Source organism: Kogia breviceps, chromosome 15, assembly GCF_026419965.1.
Source record: "Kogia breviceps isolate mKogBre1 chromosome 15, mKogBre1 haplotype 1, whole genome shotgun sequence".
In the NCBI taxonomy this organism is placed as follows: Eukaryota; Metazoa; Chordata; class Mammalia; order Artiodactyla; family Physeteridae; genus Kogia; species Kogia breviceps.
In genome coordinates, this window is record NC_081324.1 from 53,593,536 (window position 1) to 53,609,369 (window position 15,834).

At 38.6% G+C, this 15,834-nt stretch overlaps 1 protein-coding gene and 1 pseudogene across 7 annotated transcripts in view; one reads left to right on the forward strand and one right to left on the reverse strand.

Moving 5' to 3' along the window:
• The window catches only part of YES1 (YES proto-oncogene 1, Src family tyrosine kinase), an 80,524-nt gene that overhangs the window by 56,804 nt on the left and 7,886 nt on the right, over window positions 1–15,834 (reverse strand). The window lies entirely within an intron of this gene.
• Window positions 9,489–9,588, forward strand: LOC131742993 (U6 spliceosomal RNA; annotated as a pseudogene).

Below are 15,834 nucleotides of genomic sequence, written 5' to 3' on the forward strand. Positions count from 1 at the left end.
CGCGAAGCAACTAAGCCCATGCACCACAACTGCTGAACCTGTGCTCTAGAGCCTGCGAGCCACAACTACTGAAGCCCATGCGCCTAGAGCCCGTGCTCCACAACAAGAGAAGCCACCGCAATGAGAAGCCCGGGCACTACAACAAGGAGTAGCCCCCACTCACCTCAACTAGAGAAAGCCCACGTGCAGCAATGAAGACCCACTGCAACCAAAAATAAATAAATAAAAATAAAAAATAAACTTAATCCATAATTAACAAGGTTAATTTACTAGTTATCTACATCTCCTTTAATCTGTGAAGACTGATAATGCTTATAACCTCAACAACTGCTCTAGCCTCAAAATGTCAGTATAGGTAGGTGACAAGAAAAACAGCAGCTGTATGAGAAAGGTAAAATGCATGTTGACCATTTCCAGACATTTCTGACATCACCTTATCAATTCAAGGTGGCAAAAACAATTGATAATATCGGTTTTCTGCATTATTATTTAGCAACTGCTATTACTCCACTTAGAAATAGGTAGGAACGTTATAGACACAAGTAAATGAAAACTTACAGGAAAATAAGATTTGGTACTTATCAAATTTTTATATCGTCAAGCTCCAAGGACCATATCTATATCATAAAATCAAACAGATCTACATGACATATTTTCTGAAGGACTTCATTCCATTTAATTTGAATTTCCAAAGAATATCAATTTGCCTGCTTTGGCTCTTGGGAGTAAAAAATTAATGTGGAAGTAGTGTGAATGGTTTTATTATAGTCCAATGGAGCTGTCACATTAAAAGGAGACATGAAGTTTTTGGTCTCTCACCATCTGTGGAGTGTGTATCTGTGATGGCCCACACATTGTCTAAGGAATGTGTATCACCCTGTTTAAACCTTTTTTCATTAAAAAAAAGAAAAAAAAAAAGGGAGACATGAAATTTTTAATCAAAGAAGAGTTGATGTTTTCTTTCTTTCTATTTTCATATTACATAAGAAGCCTTTTACCCTGCACTATAAATGATCACAGTCTTTAGTTCCTTAACATGACCTAAGAATCAAAGCCAAAACCTTGGCACAATATTTCTGAACTGTTACTTACTTCTGTGCTATACTATTTCAATCCTAAAGTCATTTTTAAAAACATGTATGTAATAACTATGTGAATATATGTCAACATTTAAAACATCTTGGGACTTCCCTGGTGGCGCAGTGGTTAGGAATCCGCCTGCCAATGCAGGGGACACGGGTTCATGCCCTGGTCTGGAAAGATCCCACATGCTGCGGCAACTAAAGCCTGTGAGCCACAACTACTGAGCCTGTGTGCTAGAGGCTGCGAGCCACAACCACTGAGCCCACGCGCCTAGAGCCCGTGCACTGCAACTTGCAATGAAGAGTAGCACCTGCTTGCCACAACTAGAGAAAGCCCGCACGCAGCAATGAAGACCCAATGCAGCCAAAATAAATAAATCAATTAATTAATTAATTTAAAACAAACAAACAAACAAACAAAAAAATCTTATTAAAAAGTTAAAAGACTGCATTCGATTTTTACGGTTTATCATATAAAAGAGTACAAGTTTCCTACCAGAGCCACAAAAACTGTATTAGAATAGGTTAAGATTTTTTGCAATATCGATACTATTTTGTGCTCTTACCAGAATATTACAGTAGTATTAGCAGTATTTGCTTGCTTAGAGCAAGTATATAAAAAAGGTGGGTTGTATTATTATGGCCCACATTTTATAGTATTATTTATTTGAGGAATGGGTATTTAAAATTCCATGAGACAAGTTACCTATACATGCATAAATTATTTCTGACTGGAAACAATTTTCTCCTGTTTATCATTTTTGAGTATTGACAACAGAATACTATATGCTATAAAACCTAAAGAAATGGCACACAAGAGTGTTTTTTCAAGTTTTCCTAAATAAGATGAATATGTAAGATTTTTCATGACCCAATACTCTTGTGTCAAGGAGGAAATGAAAACTGAAATTATAAAATAAAAAGAATAACAACTTCCTACCACATCAATGAGCCATAGCAAAGGTTGTATTCAGAGCAAAATTCATAGTCTTACACACCTATTACTAAAAAGAAATTAATACAAATAAAATTTAGGGAAAAACAACAAAGAAACTCAAAAAGAGGATTTTTACTTGTAAATCATACTGAGATTTCTTTTCCTGTTGTTTCTAATTAATTTTTCTTTTAATTTTCTTTTATTTCATTATTATAATGGAAAAACTTCCAATGTGATTTACAAATAAAAATGAATGAAACAGATAAATCACTAGATTTAATCTTAATCAAGAAATGAAAAAGGAGAGTACACAGTTTTCGGTGTGAAAAGAATGCTAGAGCAATAGAAGATTTGAAAAAACTATAAATGGGAATGTTAAAAAAGTTTTAACAATCAGATGAAAAGGATGACTATCTAGGCAAATGGAAATTAATAAAATTAACTAAGTTAAAAGATAGGAGACCTAAATAAATCAATAAGCATGAAAAGGGTTTGTTTAAACCTTGTCAAAAATTCCATCAAAAATTGTTAAATATTTTATGGGTAAATTATCTGACACATGTCAAGAATAAATTAGTTCTATGCTCTTTAAAGAAGATGTTGGGGGTAGGAGTTTATTAATTAATTTATTTATTTTTGCTGTGTTGGGTCTTCGTTTCTGTGTGAGGACTATCTCTAGTTGTGGCAAGCGGGGGCCACTCTTCATCGCAGTGCGCGGGCCTCTCACTATCATGGCCTCTCTTGTTGCGGAGCACAGACTCAGTAGTTGTGGCTCACAGGCCTAGTTGCTCGGCGGCATGTGGGATCCTCCCAGACCAGGGCTCAAACCCGTGTCCCATGCATTAGCAGGCAGATTCTCAACCACTGCGCTACCAGGGAAGCCCTATGCTCTTTAATCTCTTCCAAAGCATACAGAAAAAAATTTCCTTCTTATTTTTTACTGACATCCAAATCCTGACAGTTGGTTTGGGGTCTCTACAGAGCCAAGAAGTTGGGGAAACAAGGGAAAGATCTAGTGAAGAGTTCCTGAGTCAGGTGAACCTTTGCACTCTCTTGGCCTGCTAACAAATATCAGTCCCTAGCAAATTAGAGTTTTTCTGAGGAAGCAACAGCACTGAAAAGCCCTTAAAATACCACAGCCACCAAGGACCAGCAGCAGCATGCTCTTCTAGCCCACCACCAGATATTTGATCACTGACTTAGTATTGTTTTTTAGTTTTTTTAGGTTTTTTTTTTTGTAGGCTTAAAGAATTTTTATTGAGAGTCTCGGACAGCCTGGAAAATGCAGTGCAAATAATAATATATTTTTTCTACTTTTTAATCTCAAAATATATCTAATTTGTCTTCTGATTTTTCTAACCTTTTGATATAGATTTTTCCTAAGAGAGAAGTCCAGGCCACCTGTCTTTTAGGGATGCAATTTTCTTGGTTGTAATATTTTTTCAACAGACATTCTGGATAATCAAGAAACCTCCTTCCCAATCACTACCTACGTTACTCAAAAACTCCATATTCATTCATTCATTCAAAAAATACTTACTGAGAACCTAAGAAGTGGAGATATAGCAGTGAACAAAACAAAGTCCCAGCCCTCATGAAGTTTGCACTCATCTTGGGAATAGTAGCAGACAACATCAGGCACCTACTATGTGCCAAGCACTGTTCTAAGCACTCTAGCACACATTAACCTACTCAATCTTTTAAAACAACCCTGTGAGTTAAAGGCTTTTTCTTTTTACTTTTCCTTTAAAGATGAGAAAACTGAGGCATAGAGATTATGTAACTTGCCCCAAATCAAAGATAACTCCCAGGCAGCCTGGATCTAGAGCAATGCTATCCAACAAAAATATGATGTGAGTCACATATATAACTTTAAATTTTCTAGTAGCTGCATTAAAAAGGGTGAAAAATAGGGGAATTCCCTGGAGGTCCAGCGGTTGGGACTCCACACTTTCACTGCAGAGGACCGGGGTTCGATCCCAGATGGAGGAACAAGGATCCCACAAGCTGCATAGCAGGGAAGAAAAAAAAAAGGTGAAAAATAAACAGATGAAAATAACTTTAATAATATCTTACTTAACCTAATATATCCAAAATATTATAATTTCAACCTGTATCAACAAAAAAAGTTGAATTATTTTACATTCTTTTTATCATATTAAGTCTTCAAAATCTGGATGTATTTCACACTTACAGCACATTTCAACCGCTCAACTGTCCCATGTGGCCAGGAACTACCTGACACATTGTGATTAACAATAAGAAATATGTATTTGGTTTTCCTCTCTATCCCTAGCCCAGAGCTCCTAAAACCCTTGGAATTTCCTGACATAAGAGCAATAAAGGTGAAGGAACACCTTTTGTTATTCACAAGTCCCTGAGTCTGTCTTAGTGGTAACTAGTAGAAAGCCCCTAAGGGTGAACCCACCAGTGGACTGAGTGGTTGGAACTTTCAGCCCCACCACACACTCCCACCTCAGGGGAGGGAAGAGGAGCTGGAACCGGAACTAAACACCAACGGTCAATGGTTTAATCAGTGAAGCCTCTGTAAAGAGGCCTCCATAAAAATCCTAACTGAAGGGGTTCAGAGACCTTCCAGGTGCTGAAGAGACCTGGAGGTTCTGGAAGGGTGGCTTACCTGGAAGCCCCACACCCCTTCCCACATACCTTGCCCTGTGGATCTCTTCCATCGCCTGTTTCCGAGTTGTATCCTTTTATAATAAACCAGTAACCAAGTAAATAAACTTTTCCTGAGTTGTTAGCCATTATAGCAAATTATCAAACCCAAGGAGGTGTCATGGGAAATCCCAATTTACAGCAGTTGAACAGAAGTTGTGGTTAATGTGTAGACTCACTATTTGCAACCTTGGTATTTTCATAAATAATGAAATAGAGATAAATGATAGGAAATTTTAGGTGACCTCTTACGGCATAATTATGTTTTAGGTATGTCTATTTAAAAATAGATTCTCCAAGGACTTCCCTGGTGGCCCAGTGGTTAAGACTCCACGCTTCCAACGCAGGGGGCCCGGGTTCCATCCCTGGTCAGAAAACTAAGATCCCACGTGCCACGTGGCGTGGCCAAAAATGAAAAAAATAAAAAGTTTCTTCAGACTTTTGGCAACTTGAAACTTTAAAGTTTTGCTAAATTAAGTTAAATGATGGGAATTCATTGAATATCCAGGTCATTTCAAATAAGATAAAATACTGAAACATTAACTGCTAAACAAGTCTATCTACTTTTGTCTTCCTATGAGAGAAAAACTATAAAGATGTTTGGGTTTATTAGACACATCCTGTACCACGTTGAGGAAAGAAACTATGTTATGAGAAACTAACATAATACTGTAAATCAACTATACTTCAATTTTAAAAAATTATGCTCTGAGGAAATTTATGTCCCTAGAGGTTATAGAATACGTTCATAAAATTTGCTAATGGGGAAATGGTGGTATGATAAACAGTCCACAATTGCTTACTTCTTAGTTTTCATCAGAAATTAAGGTTTTTAAGAGTTGAGAGGGCTTCCCTGGTGGTGCAGTGGTTGAGAGTCCGCCTGCCGATGCAGGGGACACGAGTTCATGCCCTGGTCCGGGAAGATCCCACATGCCGCGGAGCGGCTGGGCCCGAGAGCCATGGCCGCTGAGCCTGCACGTCCAGAGCCTGTGCTCCACAACGGGAGAGGCCACAACAGTGAGAGGTCCGTGTACCGCAAATAAAAAAAAAAAAAAAGAGTTGAGAATTTTAATTAATGTAATTAAAACTAAAAATTAATATGGAAAACATCTTTGTATGCAAGGAAAAAGAAAAGGTATAAGGAATGGAAATGCATTTTGTTAAGGGAAAGAAAGTAGGGGACAAATTAATATGGATACAGAAAGCTGTAGAAGATTTGCAAGAGAAAATAAAGAATCCATAGAAAGGAATTCTATGAGACTTCCCTGGTGGCAAAATGGTTAAGAACCCACCTGCCAATGCAGGGGACATGGGTTTGATCGCTGGTCCGGGAAGATCCCACATGCCGCGGAGCAACTAAGCCGTGTGCCACAACTACTGAGCCCATGCGCTGCAACTAATGAAGCCCACGTGCTCTAGGGCCCGCATGCCACAACTACTGAGCCCGCGTGCTTTAGGGCTCATGTGCTGCAACTACTGAGCCTGTGTGCTGCAACTACTGAAGCCCACACGCCACAAGAGAAGCCACCACAATGAGAAGCCCGCACACCACAACGAAGAGTAGCTCCCACTAGCTTCAACCAGAGGAAGCCTGCCTGCAGCAACGAAGACCCAACGCAGCCAAAAATTAAAATTAAAAAAAAAAGAAAAAGGAATTCTATGTGTGGTCAGGATTAAGATCAGAATAAATTTAATTGAGTCAATGAATTTTAAGATTAAAGGTAATATGATACAAAACTTGAATATGTTTTCTTTGTTAAGAGAACAAATTTTTTTGTGGGGAATATTGGAGCTGCTAACTTTACCTTTTAAGTAATTTGTTCTAACTCTCTATATTTGCTTTTGAAATCTTTTATTGTCACTTTGTTAAGTGAATAAGTATTGTTTCATGGTGACCTATGATTTATTTGACCAAGTGTTTTGAGAGTTGGTATGCAACATTTCCATTCCCCAAATTGAGGCAAGAATACACCCTGTTTCAGCAAGAAGTAGCCAGAGCAGCTGTCGCCCCATTCCCTCAAAGATTTGGGGAAAGTTAAAACAGGAGTGGGGACTGAAACCAAATCCCCCTAAAACTAAGTTCCATTACCAAGTTTATGGTTAATATCTCTATCCAAAACTTTATCCCCTTTCTTGTCCCCTCTGACCTCAATGCAGTGCTAACTGAACACTAATCAACTAGAGTCAGATGCCTAAAACTGCTGTTGTAGATATCATCAGTAATATACAAACTCAGGTCATTTCTCCAGGGCAAGATGAGCTAACAGACCCCCGAGCCATGGATCACCTGGCTGGGAGAATCATAAACCAGAAACATCCCCACTCCCAAACTATGACTGGAAAATGTCACAAGACCATGGTTAATTCCAGCCTCTTTGTTCTTCCCCTTTAAGAATACCCCTAACTCAAAGACCAAGGTGGAGTGGGCCTGAGGCTTGTCTCCCACTCCCTTGCATGGCACCCTGAAACAAATCCTTACTTTGCTACCAACTCCTGCTGTCAGAGTTTGACTTTCTGCACTGCAGACACACAAGCCCTTTGCTCAGTTTCACAGCCTGGGACATCTTACACCAAGAAAATTAAGTACTACTCAAAACATGATGTGGATATATCAAAAGTGTACAGGAACCATCTTGAAGAGGCTCTTGCTGGCTAAATATAGGATGAATTTGAGCATCAAAATGAATGACACTAATAGATGACACTAATTATAACCTGTTGACTAAAAAGAAAATCCAAAAATCACTCTGATATAATTAAAGGAGGGAGAGGGAAGATTTTCTTTCAGAATCCCAACTAATAAATGTAGAATGAATTACACAGTTAGAAAAGTATTACTTTGCAGCCATCATTTCAATAATCAATTCAGGCAAGACTCATTCATGGAGTCTAAAACTATTTTCCCACATATCATTTATTAATGAAAAAGAGAAAAATGCTAACTTTACAGTGGAGAAACCTGACAGATATCACCTTACCTAAGCAGAATTCATATTGCTAATAATGGGACAGACTAACAGGGTGTGCCTCCTGATGGGCTATACCAGGAACGACACTACCCCTGATACATCAGTAGTATTCCTGCCCTAATTCATAATCTAAATCTATCATGAGGAAGCACTGACAAATCCTTAATGAGGTACCCTGTACAAAACAAGCAATCTGACTTTTCAAAAATATCAACATCATGAAAGATAAAGGCTAAAGAACTATTCAGATTAAAGGAGACTAAAGAGACATAACTAAATGCAGTGGGTTACATTTTGGATTTTTGTTATAAAGGACACTATTAGGACAACTAGAAAATTTTGATTATGGACTGCGACATTAACTCCTTAGGGCTGCTGTTTAAAAATAAGTAAATATGGGCTTCCTTGGTGGCGCAGTGGTTAAGAATCCGCCTGCCAATGCAGGGGACACGGGTTCGAGCCCTGACCCAGGAAGATCCCACATGCCACAGAGCAACTAAGCCCATGCACCACAACTACTGAGCCTGTGCTCTAGAGCCCGTGAGCCACAACTACTAAGCCCACATGCCGCAACTACTGAAGCCCTCATGCCTAGAGCCTGTGCTCTGCAACAAGAGAAGCCACTGCAATGAGAAGCTGGTGCACTGCAACGAAGAGCAGCCCCCACTCGCCGCAACTAGAGAAAGTCCGCACTCAGCAATGAAGACCCAACACAGCCAAAATAAATAAATAAATTTATAATAAATAAATAAATTTTAAAAGGCTTAAAACAACAGAAATGTATTATCTCACAGTAATAGAGGCTAGAAGTCCAAAATCAAGGTGCCAGCAGGACCATGCTCCCTTTGAAACTCTGGATAGAATCTTTCTTGCCTCCTGCTAACTTCTGGTTCTGGCTGGCAATCCTTGGGACTCCTTGGCTTGCAGCTGCATCACTCCAATCTCTGCCTCTATCATCACATGGCACTTTCAGTACACCAGTCATACTGGATTAGGGCCCACCCTAATTCAGTATGACTTCATTTTAACTTGATTACATCTGCAAAGACCCTATTTCCAAATAAGGTCAGATTCACAGATACTGGGGATTAGAACTTTTGGGGGAACACAATTCAACCTACAACAACTGTCTATTAGATAACTTTATTATAGTGATGTTAAATTTCCTGAATTCGATTGACTGTAGTATAAGAAAATGTCCCTGATTTAGAAAATATACACTGAAGTAATTAAGGGTGATGAGAATGATGTTTGCAACTAACTTTCAAGGTGGGGATGTGGGGAGGATACCCACACACAAATACAAGAAAGGAATGACAAAATTAAATGTGGCAAAATGTTAGCAATGTTTCTGTAACTTTGAAATTATTTCCAAATGACAAGTTTTTCTAAAACCACACATGAAATAATACCTATGAATAAGCTTAACAACAAATGTTCAGAGTCTATATTAAAAAAATAGAACTCTGTGGGATATAAAGAACCTTAATAAATGAAACAAACATTTATTTTTAGATAATAAGATCCATTATTATAAAGGTGTACATTCTTCCCTAACTAAATCTAAATAATTAACATTATCTAGATCAAAAGCACAATGTTCATATGGAAAAGTAAATGCATAAGAATAGCTGAGAAATTTTTTTAAAAAGAAAAATGAGGAAATTTGTCCCACTAGTAATCACAACCTCATGGTTAAAGAGTATAGGCTCTGGAGTCAGAGTTGGTGACAGTCCTAGCTTGTAACCTGAATAAATATAACTTCTCAAAACCTATTTCTTCACCTGTAAAAATAAAGATATTGAGAATACTTAACTCAACTGCTTGCTTTGGCAGCACATAAACTAAAATTTGAACAACACAGAGAAGATTAGCATGGCCCCTGTGCAAGGACAGGCACATTTGTGAAGTGTTCCATATTTAAAGAAAAAAAAGAAAGAAAATCCTTTCATTAAATAAGATGGCTACTGGTCAGAACATTTAAGCCAGATTTTCAAAAGAAAAAAGAATACCTAACTCTGGGTTTTGTGAGAAATGAATCAGGTAAAATATATTAAAGTATTTACTACTATGACTGGTACACAGGTAATACTCAATAAGCATTAGCTGCTGTTCCTGCTGTTGTTATCGGGGTCATGATCATCCTCATCATCAAGCTATGTGGTACTGGCATAGGAATAAACAAGTAAATATCTGGAAAACAAAGAGTGCCCCCCAAACAAGCCTGAGAGTAAAAGAATTTGTAAATGCTAAATGTGGCATTTTGAATCTGTGGTAAAAGGAGAGATTTAGATTTAATAAACAGCATTGGTGAGCTCTATCATCTGAGGAAAAGAAAAAAGGAATTGGATCCTTATCTCACAACATATATAAGTTTCAGAGTAAACAGCTAAATTATTTGTAACATAAAACAAAACAAAAAACTATAAATAGAATTTTTAAAATTACTGTCAGCTGTGGAAAGTATTCTTAGAACACAAAATTCAGAAGTTACAAAAGGAAAATTATTTGTAATACTTTAAGATAAAAGAAAAACAAAATAAAGACAAGCAGAGATATGAAGTGTTTGCAACATAAAGGATTAATATCCATTGTACATGAAGAATCTGTAAAAATCTATAAGAAAAAGACAACCCAAGAGCAAGACTGGCAATGGTTATGAACAAGCACAGAAAATTGCACAGTAGACTTCAACTGAAAAAGCAAATAAAAATAACTTTGAGGTATCTTTGTTCATATATATAACTAACAAAAATAAAACAATGTTCACAGATATTATGGGATAAACACACATGCTTATCCCATACTCCAGTTTAATTTTCCTTAAAAAAAAAATCCAGAAATACATAAAAAGAGCTTTAAACCTGTTAATATCCCTGACTCTGAATATCAAAAAGATAAAGCAAAGTCTATAGTGCCATTAGAAGACTTAATTACAGAAAGGGGAAAATAAAACAGACAAAAAAAAACCTGGAAAAGGAATCACTGACCCTTGCTGTTAGAAGGAAACTAAGCTTTATCAGGTCTGACCACTCACCAACACAGGAAAGTACCACTGACAGATGATCTAGAGCCAGTATTTACTCAGACTACAAAGAGGTGGTTCAACAATTCAAGAAAGCAGTGCTGGACAACTAACTGCTAAAAATTATTTCTCTGTAATATTCCAATTGTTTATAAATGGTAACTGTTTAATAAACTGTTACAGAATCTTGTCCAGATTCAAAGGCAACTTTCAGTGTCTGCATTTATTAAAATTCACCTTTTAAGGTATCATTTAATCATTTTTCTTTTTTTCTGAGATGTCTGTCTCTATGATTTTTTTTTAAATTTTGTTTTTATTTTTGGCTGCGTTGGGTCTCCGTTACTGCACGCGGGCTTTCTCTGGTTGCGGCGAGCGGGGACTACTCTTCGTTGTGGTGCACGTGCTTCTCACTGCAGTGACTTGCTTCTCTTTGTTGCAGAGCACAGGCTCTAGGTGTGCGGGCTTCAGTAGTTGCAGCACGTGGGCTCAATAGTTGTGGCTCGCAGGCTCTAGAGCGCAGCTTAGTAGTTGTGGCACACAGGCTTAGCTGCTCCATGGCATGTGGGATCTTCCCAGACCAGGGATCAAACCCGTGTCCCCTGCATTGGCAGTCAGATTCTTAACCACTGTGTCACCAGGGAAGTCCACCAAGATTTCTTTCTATTACTGGCGGGGTCCTGGGAATATCAGAAATGTCTTTCAGAACCTTCAGATGGAAATCTTCTGGACCTAGAAGCCTGAAATCAGTCAAAGCTAGATGCCCTCTTACTATCTACTACCTAGTTTCTTATACTTTTTTCTAGCTTTTCCATTAAAGAGCATCCTCTTGTTACAGAAGTTAGGAAATTAAAAAGAAGACATGCTAGCTGTTTCTTATGATTTACCATTTCGACTTTCTGAAGTTGTGGATCTGTGGCTTCTTTCTTACCTCTGGCTGTGATTATCTTGAAGAATCATCTACGTTGTCATTAGTTTTTCCTTCTTCTAAGCATCAATCATCCTAAAAATCCTATTCATCCTCTGATAACCTAAGAGGTTCCTGACTCTCTCTTCTACTTGACCTTTATTACGAGTTCCTCCTTCTGACTTAAGTTCTATTCATTTAAAAAAAAAATCAAAAACAAAAACTAAGCCCCAGTAGGAGTGGCTTAAGGGGGTGGGGGGAAGGGGAAGTGTGAGGTGAGACTGGGGAAAGGGAGGTTTAGCTCCATCATAATTTCCACCTGCCACTATTCCCCACCAAATTCTTTGATATTGCTAATTACTGTCTTTTCTCAATCAGTAAAAGTGTTATCTAAATGTATTTAGATAAAAGCCCCATTCTACTCTAACCCCCTTCCCTACCAGAGTGCTTCTCAAACTTTCCATATAAAAAAGCCTGGGGAATTCATTCCTTTAGGTGGTATATTGCCCATTAGAATCTTAAACCATCACCGTTAGTTTGCTTCTGTACTGATATTGTTGCCTGAATTAAGAAGATACCATCTGTGCCCACACCTTTCAAATAAATATTCTAATCATGTTTATACAACGAAATAGTGTATTTCCATATACCTAACTCATTCAACTACTAGGTTACTTCCTGTTCCCTTCTGTGGCAGAGACAGCTACGTTTCCATTAAAAATGCCTTCTCCTCTTCTATGGTGTAAAGCTGTCACTGGAAGGTAGCTGCCCTGCCAAGGACTATTTGTCTCAGTTCTACCTACAACCAGATACAAGCATATGACTCAATCAGTGTAAGGGGAACTGATGTGTGCTAGAGTTTTTAAGAAGCATGGCTGCTAGAGATATAGTTAGAGACTATGATATAAAGAAAAGAAACCCACTTATTCTTACTTCTCCTTAGCATTTACGAGTCACTGCTAAATCGAAGCTCAGTTTCTTCATCAGACTCAAGCAGTGTTTATCTGAATTCATCCTGAGCATTAATGCCATTGTTTAGCACTGGGCCTGCCACTCCAAGGAGTCTTGAGGTTACTTACTGTATGTGTTTTCAGTGAGAAGCTGGCTGCTGACACTCCTTTCTCCTATGCCCATGGTAAGCAAATATTGCCAGCGAACTGCTGTACTTGCCCATATTTTAAAAATATTTAATACGTGCCTACTATGTGCTGTTGTTCTAGATACTTGGGATAACTTCAGTAAACAAAATAAAGGTCCCTACCCTCATGGAGCTTACCTAGTGGAAGCCATTCTAAGCTCACGGAGTTGGCACAACAGGGTATTTATTTATTTTTTGGCTGTGCTGCATGGCATGCGGGATTCTAGTTCCCCCAACCAGGGATGGAACCAGTGCTCCCTGCAATGGGAGCGTGGACTCTTCACCACTGGACCACTGGGGAGTCCCTGGCACAACAGTTTAAAACCTATCTGCTAACCCTTATGTAGACTCAATAAACACAGGCAGTGATGGAACTGTTGGCAGTGATGTGTGGAGTTGTACTGCGGATATTCTATGTGGGATAATAATGCAACAAAATCAAGCTGTATTCCCATAGAAAACAATGCTCCAGCTTATAAGAGGACAAAGGGTACATTCTTAGATACAAGGGAAGAAATAAAAGGAAGCCAAAGAAGAAAAGGCTTCTAAGGTGGTGAAGGAAATCACTGTCAATGGAACTTGACACAGTGGCAAAAGAGTAGCAAACAAAATTTCCACTTAGAGCTTTAGATGAGACTCTTCATGCAGAGAGTGAGGAATTCATGGAACAATAAGATTTAAAGGACAAGCCAGGGTTTCCCTGGTGGCGCAGTGCTTAAGAATCCACCTGCCAATGCGGGGGACATGGATTTGAGCCCTGGTCCAGGAAGATCCCACATGCCGCGGAGCAACCAGGACCGTGCACCACAACTACTCGGCCTGCACACCACAACTACTGAAGCCTGCATGCCTAGAGCCCATGCTCTGCAACAAGAGAAGCCACCACAATGAGAAGCCTGTGCACCGCAACGAAGAGGAGTCCCCGCTGGCTGCAACCGGAGAAAAGCCCACGCGCAGCAACGAAGACCCAACGCAGCCAAAAAAATAAAATAAGTAATAAAAATTTTAAATAAAGAAATAAAAGAATGAGCCAATGTGGAAGAATTCTAATGGATTTCCTTAAGAAGGAAGTGCAGCTTTGAATGTTGGTGAGTCTGTACCAAGGTGCAGGAAACCACCATCCTACTGACAGAGCAAATCAGAAAGTGTGCTCTCTTTCTGCAGCATGTGCCTGAAACATGATGGAGGACAATTTAGACAATACAGAGTTTCCATCCATTTCTACTAACTCATCTAGGAATAAATCATATATTTAGTAAAAAGAAGGCAATATTGCACAGTAGAAAACTGATTTGACCATCAACTATATATATGTATATAAATATATATGGGGGGAGGCTGACTATATACATACAGACTATATATATACTTTACAAACCCTAACTTACAAAAGAACCACATTTACTCCAGTTGAGTTAGAGTAATAACCCACTTCTGCATGTTCCTTTGTTCCTTTGACGAATTTTTTCTTTTTGGCTACACCACACAGCTTGTGGGAGGCTTGTGGGATCTTGGTTCCCTGACCAGGGATTGAACCCGGGCCCTCTGCAGTAAAAGTGTAGAGCCCTAACCACTGCACCGCCAGGGAATTCCCTGATGAATTAAATTTAGATAGGAAAAAAAAGCTGATTGGAAAAACATGCAAACACTGTCTCTGTAATGTGGGCTGTAGCTACAGTTTAGTTAGTATAATAACCCAATTTTTTAGCTCATATAATAGTTGACCTCGACACCCATTATGAAATATGCACCACAAAGTTAATTCCATTAAAAAGAAAAGTGTAAGTGTTGAAAATTCTCAGCCCGATACAAATGTACAGTTTAAGGAAGAAGGAAAAAGATAAAAAATCGCCCTTTCCATCATTGCTCCTTATCCCTAAGGAAAGTGTCTTATAGGAAACAGTCTTGCTGTCAGTTATTCAATCACATCAATTAGTCATGTGACCTTAGCAACTTACATATACTTACTGATCCTCAATTTCTTTGTGTGTAATAAAAGCCTATCTTATGCATGATTCCTGTGTTTTTGGAATGCTTTTCAAAGATTTAAGTTAAACATGAAAATGTATATGAATGTATAGCAAAGCATCTGACATAAAACAGGCTTTCTTGGGACTTCCCTAGTGGTCCAGTGGTAAAGAATCCGCCTTCCAATGCAGGGGATGGGGGTTCAATCCCTGGTCAGGGAACTAAGATCCCACATGCTGCAGGGCAACTAAGTCCCCACACCACAACTACTGAGCTCACGCGCCTCAACGAGAGAGCCCGTGTGCCACAAACTACAGAGCCCACATGCTCTGAGGCCCACATGCCACAACTAGAGAAAGCCCGCGTGCCAAAACAAAGAGCCTGCGCCGCAATGAAAGATCCCACATGCTGCAACTAAGACCTGATGCAGCCAAAAAATTTAAAAAAAAATAAATAAATAAATAAAATCTAAAAATAAAAAATAAAACAGGTTTTCCTTCCGTCTTTATCCAATACCTAACAGAAGGAGTGAATGGGTGGGAAAAAGAAAAAAGGACACAAAAATGAAAATTATAAACTTCATACTACATCCACTTCTCATTTTTCCTCTTCTACTCTCCTCATTTTTGTTTCTCATTCCCAATCTTTTGACCTGTTTCCATTTCTCACACTGGGTCAGGGTAGGAAGCAAGTTTCACACTGCCTAGCAAGCAGGTGGGAGGAACTAGGGAAGCTTCTGTCCTTAATTAAGCTCAGAGTCCTAGCATCCTAATATGGAGCTCATAACAGTGATTTTTAAATAGTGAAAAGCAGGGAAGGTGGGGAGGAAAGACCACTGGCAAGGCTACAGGTTATCCACTGTACGATCAGAGCATTTAGTAGGCCAAGTATTTCATTTGCTCAAAGAGCTCAGCAAATTAAAAAAAAACACAAAACTTAAAATCAATCAGAACATATTTACCACAGAAACACCGTTATATCTTTATGTTAGGTTTTTACAGGTAAACTCTAATGGGCTGCCCAGAAATCTAACCAAAAAGGCTAACCTTACAAAAAGAACTTTTTCTGGGAAAAATATACTGATTTTCCACCTTACAGTTTTAGTTTCTTCTCTTTTTCTTCCTTCTCTTTCTTT